Here is a 15118-nt window from a genome sequence, read left to right as displayed (position 1 = left end):
GTTCACATTATTCTCTTGATTATTATTTAATAAGAAAAATATAAACAATGGGACACAATAGTACATATCTGTACTTAATCTCCAAACAGATGTGATCTAGAAATGATTCCTTTCAATCTTCTCTCAACACATCAGTTTCACTCTAAAAATGTGTCCTGCCTTTTTATCCTGCAGGCTGTAATAATTCCATCTTAATCATATTCCTGACGGACAGTCTTAGTTTAGTCTTATTTTGAGTTGCAGGAACATGGCCTTTGGAGGCAGGTAGGCAGGGGTCTCAGTTATGGGTCTGCCACTTACCAGCTATGTGATCTTGGGCCAGTCACATAGGTGCAACCTTCATGTAAAATACAATGTACAGTGCTTGGACACAGTACCTTTTGAAAACATTTAACTTATGAGATATACACTTTAATAAAAAATCATAAAATCGCCGCTAAAAAAACAAAAAGTGGCTTTAAGTCTTCCACTTTACTGAGAGAGTCTGTAGACTGGTCAAGTTCTTACTTGCTAAAATGAAATACCCATTTAATTCTCCCCACTACACTGTGGACTTTGTAACAGCAGGACTATGCATTTCCTCTACATTCTGGCATTTAGCAATGTGATGAGCAATAATAGTAAACGCTTATAAATATTGGTTGAATTATCTAATTATTTGATGTCTGAGCCAAGGCTAAAAACTCAGGCTTCCTGATATCTAGTTCTGTAATTTTTCTTTTCTTTTTTTAAAATATATTTTATTGATTTTTTACAGAGAGGAAGGGAGATGGATAGAGAGTTAGAAACATCGATGAGAGAGAAACATTGATCAGCTGCCTCCTGCACACCCCCTACTGGGTATGTGCCTGCAACCCAGGTACATGCCCTTGACTGGAATCGAACTTGGGACCCTTGTGTCTGCAGGCCGATGCCTTATCCACTGAGACAAATCAGTTAGGGCTGTAATTTTTCTTTTATAGAACCCAAAATTGAGGTAAAATAAAAATCCCTGGTTCTTCATTCTGTAAAGAGTATTCTGGGGAAAATTTGGTCTTAGAAATTTCAAGTTATCTATGATGTTCCAATATGTTGCTTTTCTTTCTGCCTGGACCCCATTGATACAAATTCACATGAAAATGGACAGTTGGGAAGGGAGTGAGGACTTCAGTTGAGCAATTAGTAAGTGAGGCAGTGCTTAGTGTGAATGCCCTGCTGGGTGGTGGATATACGGCAGGGCTCAGGCACTGTGTTTATGCATTTTAAATTGCTTGCTTTACAACTCCAGGCCAGAGGAAATATCACCTCTGAGCCAAACTGGAACAGCCCATTCCAACACAGTGAAGTAGAATCAGGCAATCTCAAACAGGCGTCATACCCCTTGAACTTAGCTCCAGTTAATTATGTAGAAATAAATCCCACAGTGAGATCCTTTGACATACTATACTTAACCAAAATCATAACCTTATAAAGAGACCATGAACAAATGTTATTGCTAAACCCCCTTAAGTTGCTTAAACTGTGGAGTTCCCGGCATTAATTTTAGTAGCAGTATTAACAGCTGATGGAAATAATGCTGTGGCTTGCAGACATGAAATACCATAGAAATCTGACCAGTTTTGCTTGAAAGGATGACATCAGATTCTCCCAAAAAACAAGTGGAAGCTTTTGGGATTCATCTACTTATAAAACAAACAAACAAACAAAAACCCCAAAACCATTATTGTATGCCTAAAAACAGTGGTTCCCACTCCTCTTTTTGCTTTTCCCTCTTGGGTCAATGATAAAATATACACAGAACACATGATCCCCGTCTGTCAATTACGGTGGAAGTATAACATTATCCTTTACCTTAACATGTATGAAGCAATTTGCTATAAGAATGAGAGTGATGTGATAGTTTTCATACAATAAGCGGTGCTAACTGCTTGAAAATGCGCACAATTTAGGAGATGACAGGTTCAATTCTCAAGTCGAGGCTGTATATTGTGATGTTTTGGCACTGGTTAAATATTCAATCATTCCACTGCCTCGTCTGTGGGAAATATGCTAATAGATTATCACCACAGCCCTTGACTCCCAGGGCACTTGAAGCCCAGAATTCCACAGCCCTGATGCCAGTGGGGCTCATTGCATTTGATGGATGCAAATAAACTTGGCTTTAATATTTTGATTGATCTGGAAGGTATTAACAAGGGATTTTTATTGCAAACAGAATTCTACAGAATCCATTCGGTTTACTCTGATTAACATCTAGTCTTTGATAAATAAACGTCTCCTGACTTTTCAGACTCCATATTAACAGTCATTACCCAACAAATTAAAGTGAGTCTTTAAAAATGGCATGTTTCCAATATCTCATTTTTCAGCAAACAAAACAAAACCTAAGTAAAAATAACAGACCTCTTCTTTTGTCAGAAAATTGTAAAAGTCCTTAACACTAGGAAAGTTTATATTTTAAAGGAAAGGACAGCCAAAGGTCTGGTTTGGCATAGGGAATAAAATTGCAAGTTGAGAAATGGGAACAGACTATTTTTTTTCTCAGTTACAAAAGAAAGACAGACATCCATGGCCTGTGGTAATGTGTCCCTGTTATGAAGTTCATGACTCAGAGTAGAAAGTTCACTGAGGGACAAGAAATCATTTTTACTGGCTACGCCTCTGGATATGTTTAAGTGTATATACTGAGCAAATATTTAGAAATATTTATATTAAACTTGGAATGTCTGACACAACTGAAATTTGAACTTTATTGCATAGATGCCTAATAAGAGTAAGGGTTTTTCTCTCCTCTTCTAGTTAGTGCCCATGTTGTATTTTTATTTTTATTTCTGGAAGGATAGGCCACCAGAAGAAGAAGAGGTGAATCTTTGAGATAGTGCACAAAATCTCCCTAATTAGATATAAAGTGTGGCTTTTGTTGCTGTTCCTGTCAAATGGTGAGCTCTTTGGCCACATATAATCATGTTCATATTCTCATTTTATGACAATTTTATGGGACCATTGTATGCCAGGTCCTTTTCTCTCACAGCTATAGAAACCCTTTCTCAATCACACAGCTGAAGGAAACATGTAGAAGTTACTATAATATTAGACATCTACTCTGGCAGCCCATCTCCTGCTTGGACGGCTTTGAGTTGGTCTTCATTTGGGAACAATGAGCTGAGCCAGGACACACACATAAACGTTAACCCTGGCACTGCAACCTTGTTGGCTCATACCATGCTCAAATTTATGAGGTCTCTTCATAGAATTAAGACTCCAATAGTGATTTAAACCAAATTAATCACACTGGCCATATTGGTTCAGTTAATCTCTAGATGTCTTAATTTGGTCAGGAGTACATTCACCAGCAATTAAAATAAATATAAGGGTATTTATTATTGTCTCACTGACAGGAAAAATTAGTAAGAATAACATAATTTAATTGTTCAATTATTTCATTTTTGTCAACGCTTTGATATTTAAAATGTCTTATAGTAAGAATGTCAGAGCCTATTTCACAATGTATATAATATAAAACAGTTTGTATTCATAAAATTATTGATACTTAAAAATTATTAACCATCTTTTCATAATAATTTTAAAATTATTTCATCTGAAAATAAAGTTTATCCATAACACTATAGTTCTAAGCTAAATAATTCTCTTTTGTATTCCTCATAACATCCAGCATAGAGTTTTGCCAATATTTCTATGAGGAAAGAAGACTATTAGGATGTGGAATTGAAACTAATGTAGCCCTGGCTGGTGTGGCTTAGTTGGTTGGCATATCTTTCTGTGAACTCAAACGTTGTAGGTTTGATTCCTAGTCAGGGCATATACCTATGTTTTAGATTGGATCCTGGTTAGAGAACATACCAGAGGCAACCAATCAATGTTTCTTTCTCACATTGATGCCTCTCTCTCTCTCTCTCTCTCTCTCTCTCTCTCTCTCTCTCTCTCATCAATGAGCATATTCTTGTGTGAGGAAATCAATCAATCAATCAATCAATCAATAAAACTAATTTAAACTTTAGGTCATATATCTGCCAACCAGTAGCCACAATAATGCTGTATTATAAACCACCCCAAAGCTCAGTGGCTTAAAACAAGAACATTCATCCTACTTCACCAGTAAGTTCTCTTTTGCAGTCATGTCAATATTGTAGGACCTTATCCATTGCAGCTAGGAAGGATCACTAGCTATTTTTTTCTCTTTGGGATTCTCATAGGTGACAGGTTTACTGAACTTTTTTACCACTATGCAGAATTTTGTCAGACTCAGCTCAAAGTTTCTTTGCCCTCTGCTACCTTATTCCAAAGCTGATGTCACATAATCCAGGTATTTGTTATGGTAGCACCCCCTTCTAGGTACAAGTTTTTGCATTAATCAATATTGGCACAATAATACCACTCATCAAATCACCCAGCTAGGGTTTGGCTGACTAAACTCAGTTTGCTCAGCTGGTCTTGGTCCCTAAATGTGGGTGGGGTGGAGTCTGCTCCAGGCTCTACTGCGGGTTAGTCTCAGATCTGCTCCATGAGTGATAATTCTGGGGTCCAGGCTGCAACTGAGATAGCTCTCCAGGGAAGCTCTTCTCATGGTAACTGCAGGAGGGTACGATGCATGGCCAAGCACTAACACATCTCAGTCCTCTGCTTGTGTCACAGCTGCTAACATGATTTTGGCCAAAGCAAGTTACATTGATGAGGGTTAGGGAAGTATACTTAGTCTACTGCATGGCCTTGGCAAAGTATAAACATATGTTATTGCTAGAGGGAGCTAAAGAATTTTGATCAATTATTCAGTCTACCATAATCCGTTGAAATTTTATTAAAATAATCAAAGTTACTATTATTCTAACAAAAATTATACAAAGTAATACTTAACTTATTTTTTCAATTCCACATGCAGCATTCTTGTTATATTTTCTAAAATTATGGTAATAGTAGGTAACATTAAGACACTTTAATAATTCTATAATTAGCCTGATCATATGGTGAAAAAATTACTAAAGCAAATAATCACTTGATCATTTTATAAATTTTAACAATTTTCTTAGGAAATAATAAAATAACCAAAGAAAATAATCAGACATGACTTTCTAACTTATTTTGAAAGATTCTTTCCTATGCAATCCCATTAGGGAATTATTTTTGTTAATCTATTCTCTCAAAAACACCTGGCAAGCTTACATTAGTGTAAGCTTCTTGTCTGAAATAGAATTCTTTATCCTGGTTCTGATTTGTATATATATATATATATATATATATATTTTTTTTTTCTGTAACAGCACTGTTAACTTACATATGGTGCTTCCTGAGTTCTTTGAGTTGTTCTAAATAATTATAAAAACTGAGGGGTGGTGGGTGAAAGGGCGAGGGCTACGCCCTCCATCTTGCTCCGAATCCTCCATTTTTGGGCAGCCATGTGCTCAGCAAGGCTTCTTCCAGGAAGACCAAGCCTCTGCTAGCCACACACAGGATTTTTTTAAACTAACCAATGACAATCAAGGGAAGTGCGCGCCATAGATACGCACATCCTGTGTAACGAGATACTGACTTGCGCTTGGCCAATTGGCAGAGCCCACAGTCCTCTCTCCTCCCCTTACTATAAAACCTCTCTCCCCACCAGGCTAGCCCTCTCTCTGCCACTTGATGCTGTGTCAGTAAGGAGGGTAGGGGAGCCAAGCCTGGGTTTGAATAAAAGACTCTCTGCTTTTGCATCGGACTCGGCTGGCTCCCTGTTGGTCTATTGGGGATCTTGAAATCTGGGCATAACAGTGGGAAACTCAAATTTGTAGTCAGTTGGTCAGAAGTGAGGGTAGCCCTGGGAAAAGCAGGGCTGGTGGTCAGCTTCAGTATTGCAAATGGTCAGAGAAGAGCCTGCAACTTGCTTATCTTGAATTTTATTTTCAGGTTAATATGCAAAGTGAAAATAAGATTTAAGATAATCAAGTTATGTTTTTGTTTTTAAGATATTCAGTTTTCTTCATACTTTATTTTAATTTAAAGTAAAGTGCTCCTTCATGTTAAAATTCTCCATTTGAAAAGGTATCAAAGTTATGGGTAAGGTATGGGAGACTAGCAAGAACTCTAAAGTTTGTTGTGAGAGTTAGAATAAATCTACAAAGCAAAAATATTTTTTAACTAGACTTAAAGAGCAAAATTTAGTGAGGAAATGTTGGGATTAAGATCAATAAAGAACACCGTTTCTTGTGTTCAGAACTAGTTGAGAATAAAGGCATAAGGGGTCAATAAATGGAGATAAAATTACCAATTTAGTTGCTGAGAATTGACTGGAGGGAGTAGCTTCAGATTTTGGCCCAAAAAGCTTTTCTAATGCTCTGAATTCGTTTGTATAGAAACCCGAAGATAGGCCACTGAAGAGAAAGTCAGGAGAGATGAACTTCCCAGGATTGTAATTTAATCCATCTAAAAAACAAAGAAGAAAGGCCAAACAGAAGAAATCTCCAGAGTTTAAAGTTGTTTCCTAGATCTCTTCCACCCGCTGTGAATCACTGACCAGTGATTATCACCTGCATGCAGGTTACTCCTGCCTTCTGTGACACCTCAGCTATCTGGTACAATTGGATACAAAACAATTTTCTACAATTTTTTATTTTATTATAAAGCTAGGAATGAGCTCCTGAAGAAAAGGATGTCAACATTGTTTTTTCCTCTGATGCTTTATTTTACATCAGTTTTTCGGTGAAAGAAAAATATCTTTAGAATATATGGGTTTGTGCAAGGTCAGGACTAAAGTCAGATGAATGAGGCACTTGTTTTTCAAGCAAAATGTAAGGGGCTGCCAAATAACTCAGTAATCAACATAAATAGTATTTTATGCAATATTTAAAAAATAATAATTAGTGCAAAGCATCCATGATGAATAAAATATCAAAATGTTAAGTTAAAAACAGTTTCAGTATTAGTAATTTTTTTCCTTTTGCCTCAGGCTCTAATGTGGCTTAGCATGCCATTGATTTGTTGACTAAATTTAATATATTTTAAAAGAGTATTTTTCAAGCTCTTTTTTTAATGTAAGAAATTCAAAATCTAGAGTTAAGATCTGAGAAGTCCAAAAAAGTGTTTTTAAATACTCTGAAAGTTCCAAAATTTTTGCTTACAAAATCTACTTGGTTAGTGGTGTTCATTAGCATCCGTTGAAAACCAATGGCAATACTCAACCAATGCTAAGAAATATTTTATGCTCAAAAGTTTAGGGAAAACAAAGTAACTTTGCAAGGCCCAAATCTTCTCAAGGGCCTGTAGAATACCCTTATTATTCAATAAAATTTTGAATACCATGTGCTGCTAGGTGTTGAGGACACAGAGATGAACAGAAGGCATTTTTCTTAATCTTCAAAGATGCACTTTGAGCCCAGTGCTATTGTATTACAAACAGTGCCCTGCAGGGTGAAATAGGAAAGTACCTTTCTTTTCTTATCAACTTCATACCAATGCATTTAGCAAATGGAAATGACCACCCTGAGAGTCTCTCTTACTTTATGAGATAGGAAAAACTTGACCAACTGTCTTCTACAGGCCAAAGAAATTATCGGGGTCTTAAAATCCAGGAAGTGCTTTGAGATCCTGTAGTTTTTAAAATATATATATTTTTATTGATTTCAGAGAGGAAGGGAGAGGGGGAGAGAGATAGAAATGAAAGGAATTCTAGGGACAAAATAGGCAGGTTTAAGGAGTCTTAGGAATAAAGAGGGTCCATGGGTGAGGGATGCATAGGTGAGAGTTTGGAGCCTTCAGAAGGCATACAGTCACAGAGAATAGAAAAGTGCCACAGGATAAGGGGAGAGGAAGGCATACTAGTACATTCACGGAGGATAAGGAAAAGTATGGGGAAGAAGGAAACATACTTTCACAGAAGACAGAGAAATGTCAACATGCTGGAAAGAAGAAAACATGTTCACAGGAGATAGAGGAATGTTGCAAATTGAAGGGGGAAAGAAAAATGGGGGTCACCACGTGGGTTTTAGACTTTGAAACTGATATTCTGCAAGAGAGTGATCAATTAGAAAAGCACAGGGTCATAAAATGGGGAAGGGGTCCAATCAGAGGAGAGCATGCAGAGATAAAGAACTGCAGCACTTATAAACCTTAGAACAGCGGTTCTCAAACTTGGGTCGCGACCCCTTTGGGGGTCGAACGACCCTTTCACAGGGGTCGCCTAAGACCATTGGAAAACACATATATAATTACATATTTTTTGTGATTAATCACTATGCTTTAATTATGTTCAATTTGTAACAATGAAAATACATCCTGCCTATCAGATATTTACATTACGATTCATAACAGTAGCAAAATTACAGTCATGAAGTAGCAACGAAAATAATTTTATGGTTGGGGGTCACCACAACATGAGGAGCTGTATTAAAGGGTCGCGGCATCAGGAAGGTTGAGAACCACTGCCTTAGAAAAAGGGGCTCAGTGGGTTATCCCCTTTGGAATCCCTCCCTATGTGGGAGTCTGTATTTGCTTCCAGTAAATTTCTACCTTTTTACTAACAAGTCCTTTTAATCTGTGAATTTTATTCTTCAAACTTCATGAGGCAAGAACCCACAAGGGGGAGATCTGCTCCCCAAACTCCACGTTTCAGAAACATCAATGATGCGAGAGAATCAATGATGGGCTGCCTTCTGCACAACCCACACTGGGGATCAAGCCCACAACCCAGACATGTGTCTTTGACCAGAATCAAATCCAGGACCCTTCAGTCTGCAGGCTGTCGCTCTATCTGCTGAGCCGGACCAGCTAGGGCCTGAACTGCTTTGATTGGCAGCCCCTTGGAGACGAAGGATAGCCTGTCTCCCTCTTCACTGTACCCCAGAGCCCAGTTTAACACCGAGAGTGTTCAGAATGAACAAGGAATATGAGCTGCCACCCTTGGTCAGAAGACCAGCATTTAATACCAAGTCTGTCTCTTGGTAACTGTGATTTTTGTCAGAATACTTAATCTCTCTGGCCCTCAGTTTCCTCATGGAGAAAACACAGTAATCTATTATAAGAATTCATCAAGGCCCAGGAAGTAAATCCAACTTTAAACAGAAAAAGTCATCATCGATAAGTTGTTATTTCGCCTAGTACAGGGGTTGGCAAGTTTTTCTGTAAAGGATCAGATGGTAAACATTTTAGGCATTGCAAGCCATATGGCCTCTATCACAACTACTCAGGTCTGCTGCTGCAGCCCCAAAGCTGCCACAGGCATATTATCCGTAAATGAATGGGCATGGCAGTGCTCCAATAAAACCTTCCAGAAACAGGTGACAGGCCAGATCTGGCCCTTAGGCCATTATCATGCAGGTTCCTGACCTAGTAAAACAGTATAGATTTAAGCACTTAGGCTATCTTCTCATGTTAAAAATCACTGGATTCTAAACTCCATGAGAACAGGAACTGTTCCTCTTTGTATCATCTGTGGATCTCCAAGAGCTTAATGGGAGTTTTCCATGTTTTCAGGAAATGTTAGCTTCTAAACTCAGAGTAGTGCTGGAAATATTAAGTGTCTAGAACTTGATAACTGAATGAAAAATGAGATAGATATATTTCAATCGAAATTATCATGGCTTTATACAATACCAAAGGCCTGGCCTGTGCCCTCTTGCAATCTGGGACCCCTTGGGGGATGTCGGACTGAAACCGGCAGTACAACATCCCCTGAGGGGTGTAGTAGTGCACGAAGCGGCAGGCCGCTGGGGAGCAGCCTGAGCTCTGGCCAGGCGCTGCAATGCTCCCGCTCATCCAGCCCCACTGTGCCTGCCGCTGCCGCTCAGTTGCGCTGCTGTGGAGGTAGGAGAGGCTCACACCGCCACAGCTGCGCTCGCCAGCCGTGAGCCTGGCGTCTGGTGCCCGTAGGTCAGCTGAGTGGCATTCCCACTGTGGGAGTGCACTGACCACCAGGGGGCAGCTCCTGCATTGAGCGTCTGCCTCCTGGTGGTCAGTGTGTGCCATAGCACCTGGTCAACCCATCGTTCAGTCGTTTTGGTTGCTTAGGCTTTTATATATATACTAGAGGCCTGGTGCACAAAAATTTGTGCACTCGGGGGGGGGGGGGGAAGGTCCCTCAGCCCGGCCTGTGCCCTCTTGCAGTCGGGGACCCCACAGGACATAACGACCTGCTGGCTTAGGCCTGCTCCCGGGTGGCAGAGGACAGGCCCAATCCCTAGGTGCTGCGCCTGGTCGGGCTCAGAGCAGAGCTGATTGGGGAGTTGGGGCGCCTCCCCCTGTCATGCACAGAGCAGAGCGGATTGGGAGGTTGCAATGCCACCCTCAGGCATGCTCAGGGTAGGGCCAATTCGGGGGTTGGGGCACCGCCCCCTGTCACACTCAAGGCAGGGTCGATGGGGAGGTTGCAGCGCCACTCCGTGTCACACACAGAGCAGGGCCCATCAGGGGGGTTGGGGCTCTGTACCCTGTCACGCACAGAGCAGGGTCAATCAGGGGGTTGGGGAGCTCCCTCCAGTCACGCACAGAGCAGGGCCCGTCAGGGGGTTGAGGAACTCCCCCCACCACAGAGTAGGGCCGATAGGGGAGTTGGGGCACCGACCCCTGTCACACACAGAGCAGGGCGGATCAGGGGTTGGGGCACCGCCCTCTATCACCCACAGAGCAGGGCCGATCAGGGGGTTGGGGAGCTCCCCCCAATCAGGCACAGAGCAGGGCGGATCAGGGGGTTGGGGCGCCGCCCTCTATCACCCACAGAGCAGGGCCGATCAGGGGGTTGGGGAGCTCCCCCCAATCAGGCACAGAGCAGGGCTTATCAGGGGGTTGGGGCGCCTTCCCCTGTCATGAACAGAGCAGGGCGGATAGGGAGGTTGTGGCCCCACCCCCTGTCACACACAGAGCCGCAGGGCATTCAGGGGGTTTGGGCGCTGCCCCCTGTCACTCTGATCCCGGTGCCGGGAGGCCTCGCGGCTCCGCTGATCCCAGTGCTGGGAGGCATATTACCCTTTTACTATATAGGATAGAGACCTGGTGCACGAGTGGGGGCCGGCTGGTTTGCCCTGAAGGGTGTCCTGGATCAGGGTGGGGGTCCCCACTGGGATGCCTGGCCAGCCTGGATGAGGGGATGATGGCTGTTTGCAGCTGGTCACACACCCTTCAGGGTGGGGGTCCCCACTGGGGTGCCTGGCCAGTCTGGGTGAGGGGCTGAGGGCTGTTTTCAGGCTGGCGGGTGACTGAAGCTCCCAACTGCTCCTTTTTTTCTTTTCTTTTTTTTTTTTTATTCTGGGCCAGCTTTAGCTCTGGCTCCAGCTCTGAGGCCTCTGCTGCTGAAAGCAGGTATCTGGTTTGTTTGGGTTCTATAATCGATACACTGTATCAGCTCCAGCTCTGAGATCCCGGCTGGCTGAAAGCAGGTTTCTGGGGTTTTGTTTAGCTTCTATATTTGTTACAATGTTTCAAACTGCAAGCTCAGGGGCCGGCAAGGCAGGCGGGGAACATTGGAGTCCTCCGTCACTGAAGCAAGCAAGCCTCATGTTAGCTTCCAGCTGCCTGGCTGCCGGCCGCCATCTTGGCTGGCAGTTAATTTGCATATCGCCCTGATTAGCCAATGGGAAGGGTAGCAGTCGTATGCTAATTACCATGTTTCTCTTTTATTAGATAGGACTAGAGGCCCGGTGCACAAAATTCATGCATAGGGGCAGGGGGAGGGGGGTGTTCCTCAGCCCGGCCTGCACCCTCTTCAATCTGGAATCCCTGTGGGTTCGGGCCTAAACCAGCAGTGGGGCATCCCTCTCACAATCCAGGACCACTGACTCCTAACTGCTCACCTGCTGGCCTGATCACCCCAACTGCCCTCCCCTGCCGGCCTGATTACCCCCAAGTGCCCTTTCCTGCCAGCCTGATCTCCCCTAACCGCCTCTGCCTTGGCCCTCCGCTACTGTGGCTTTGTCCAGAAGGAAGTTGGACATCTGGAAGATGTCCAGTCAACCTGGTCTAATTAGCATATTACCCTTTTAGTAGTATAGATAGATAAGATAGTTTAAAATATATCTGTGTCATACCTTATGCTTGTTCTATCCACACCTGTTTTTAAACAATTTTTTTAAAAAAGTCTTAACCTTTCCCCTCAGTGAGAGAAAAAGAAGGAAATGCATATAACCTGGATTTTATATTATTTATGTCCAACCCCATAAAAAAGGTTAAGGCCCATGGGAGTGAACCTCACCTGTCATTATGATTTATTAGGAACAAAGGGATGATGGACCACTTCTGTGCAGTGCCCTAATATAGCAGTATTGCAGGTACGATACCACTTGGACCTTATAAAGCCTGCACATGAGCAGAGTACTCACTATATCATTTTAACTGACCACTTCTCAGCCTTTTGGCTAAGACAAACTGTAGTATAATTTTAATTTAAGCACAATATACATAATGATATACATCATTAAGCATTTCTTCGTTTCCTGGACATCCCGGGTCTTTCATTCTTTACATTTTTTCTTCTTTTTCTAAAGCTATTAAACATATGCAGGAGGGATTGCATTTAAAAACTGGACTGAATCCAACAGCTAATGTTGTCACTGAATAGAGATAACATTCACTGACACTTCTGCCTTTAGTGAGCCTGTTGACTGTAGGGAAAGACACGAGGCTTTCTACACTGTTATTTATGAAAGGCCTAAAATAATAAATGTGTAGAAAACAATGAAACAGAGAGCTTAATGTAGTTTTATACTTTTCTAAGAAATTTAAAAATACATATAATCATACACAAATATACTTATTTTGGATTACAGAGAATACATACTTTCGAGTTTGTGATCTTAAGAAAATAGTAACATTTTAATGTGAAAAATAAGGTAAATGTTAACTGAGAAGAATTTCATATAGATTCTCCATTAGCCTAGCCCCCAAACATTATGATATAGATGATTTTTCAGATCTATTAATTTACATGTCAAAGTTCTGATTGGATCTGAGAAGACCAAAAGATGCATCTGAAAGTATTCACCTGAGCACTGAAAGACCATGTCACGTGATCCAGGAATTAGACTGCATGCAAATAAGCCAAGGAAGTAAGCAAGAAAGAATGAATGAGCAAGGAAAGACATCGCTGTGCTGAAAGTGGCTGGATGTGGGCTAAGTGTTTTAGGAAGCCAAGCCTCAAGCTGAAATGTTATAATGGAGAGGAGGGTCCTATTTCAAATTCTATCCTAACACATGGTTAATGGTAAACAGCAACAGTGGGCACTGGCCCAGGAGCAGGGTGACTGGAGAGACTGTTAGGGATTACTACCAAAGGAGCATATCGACAAAAATACTCATACTCAGATTAGAAATGGAATTCGAGCGCTGGCCAGGGAGTTCAGTTGGTTGGAGCATCATCTAAATGCGCCAGGGTTGCAGTTCAATCCCTGGCACATATGAGAGTCAACCAATGACTGCATAGGATGGAGTAGCAAGTCAATGTTGATCTCTCTTTCTTTCTCTATCTCTCTCTCCCTCACCCCCCTCTCTCTGAAAATCAATTTAGAAAATAAAAGAATTCAAGAATGGTTGCCTTTCCTTTTTCTGGTATTTTAAAAATCTGCATTGTACTAAAACAAAATATGTTATTATCTACAGGTGGCACCATCTAGACTGTTCATTTTCTGACATCTCGACTACACTGAAAACAAACCCACCACCATCCTGATGGTGAATTCAGATTATGGAAATCAAACGGCAGGACTTGGATTTCCGACTAAAGTTTTCAATCAAAATATGAATGAAATACAATTTAACATCCACAGTTAACCTCTATCTCAAAATCACCCCTAGCATTTAGTGATCAGTATTAGGAAGTTCTATTTAAACTTTTAAAAAGGCTTGGGCATTTCTTAAATTAAACAGCTAGTTCAAAGTTTGGGAGTCACCAGGCTTAAGGATGCTGTGGAAACAGTTCATATGTCCTAATATTTCCTATCTAGAAAAAAAGGACATAATTTGTAATTTTTGCTTTGTGTGCAAGTGCTACATAATTAAAACACTCAGAGACTGCTAGAGTCATAAGGTTCAGTGCTGTCCCATTTTAAAACCATATCATGTGTGGGTCAGTGTCCAAGTAGATGTGGGGGCAGGAGATTATTACAATAAACTGGAAACCGACTCTGTTCACCTGAGACCAGAAAGGGAATTTTATTAGCAGAATAAAATAAAAGCCAAATATACATAAAATCTGCACATTAGGAGAACTCAGAATAGGTTGTGTGGAGATTTGTAGTGTCTGAATGACAATGGTGCATTTCTTTTTGTTTGTTTGTTTTGTTAATTCTTTATTGTTTAAAGTATTACATAAGTCTCCTTTTTCCCCCATTAACCTCTCCCTAGCCACCCCCACCCCCAAGCACATGCCCCACCCCCTGCCAGTCTGTGTCCATTGGTTATGTTCATATGCATGCATACAAGTCCTTTGGTTGATCTCTTACCCCTCCCCCATCCCCCGCCTTCCCTCATAGGTTGGACAGTCTGTTCGATGCTTCATTGACTCTGGTTCTATTTTTGCACATCAGTTTATGTTGTTCATTATATTCCACTAATGAGTGAGATCATGTGAAATTTATGTTTCTCTGACTGACTTATTTTGCTTAGCATAATGCTCTCCAGGTCCATCCATGCTGTTGCAAATGGTAAGAATTCATTCTTTATTACAGCAGCATAGCATTCCATTGTGTAGATGTACCACAGTTTTCTAATCCACTCATCTGCTAATGGGCACTTAGGCTATTTCCAAATCTTAGCTATTGTAAATTGTGCTGCTATGCACATAGGGGTGCATATGTTCTTTCTGATTGGTGTTTCTGTCTTCTTGGGATATATTCCTAGAAATGTGATTACTGAGTCAAATGGAAGTTCCATTTTTAGTTTTTTGAAGAAACATCATATTGTTTTCCCAGTGGCTGCACAGTCTGCATTCCCACCAGCAGTGCACTAGGGTTCCTTTTACTCTGCATTCTCTACAGCACTTGGCATTTGTTAATTTGTTGATGATAGCCATTCTGACAGGTGTGAGATGGTTGTGGTTTTGACTTGCATCTCACAGATAATTAGTGACTTTGAGCATGTTTTCATATGTCTCTTGGCCTTCTTATGTCCTCTTTTAAATGGTGTTTATTTTGGTCCTTTGCCCATTATTTGATTGGATCATTTG

The sequence above is a fragment of the Myotis daubentonii genome, chromosome 1 (assembly GCF_963259705.1).
Source record: "Myotis daubentonii chromosome 1, mMyoDau2.1, whole genome shotgun sequence".
NCBI lineage: Eukaryota > Metazoa > Chordata > Mammalia > Chiroptera > Vespertilionidae > Myotis > Myotis daubentonii.
This window is presented reverse-complemented; position numbering follows the sequence as displayed.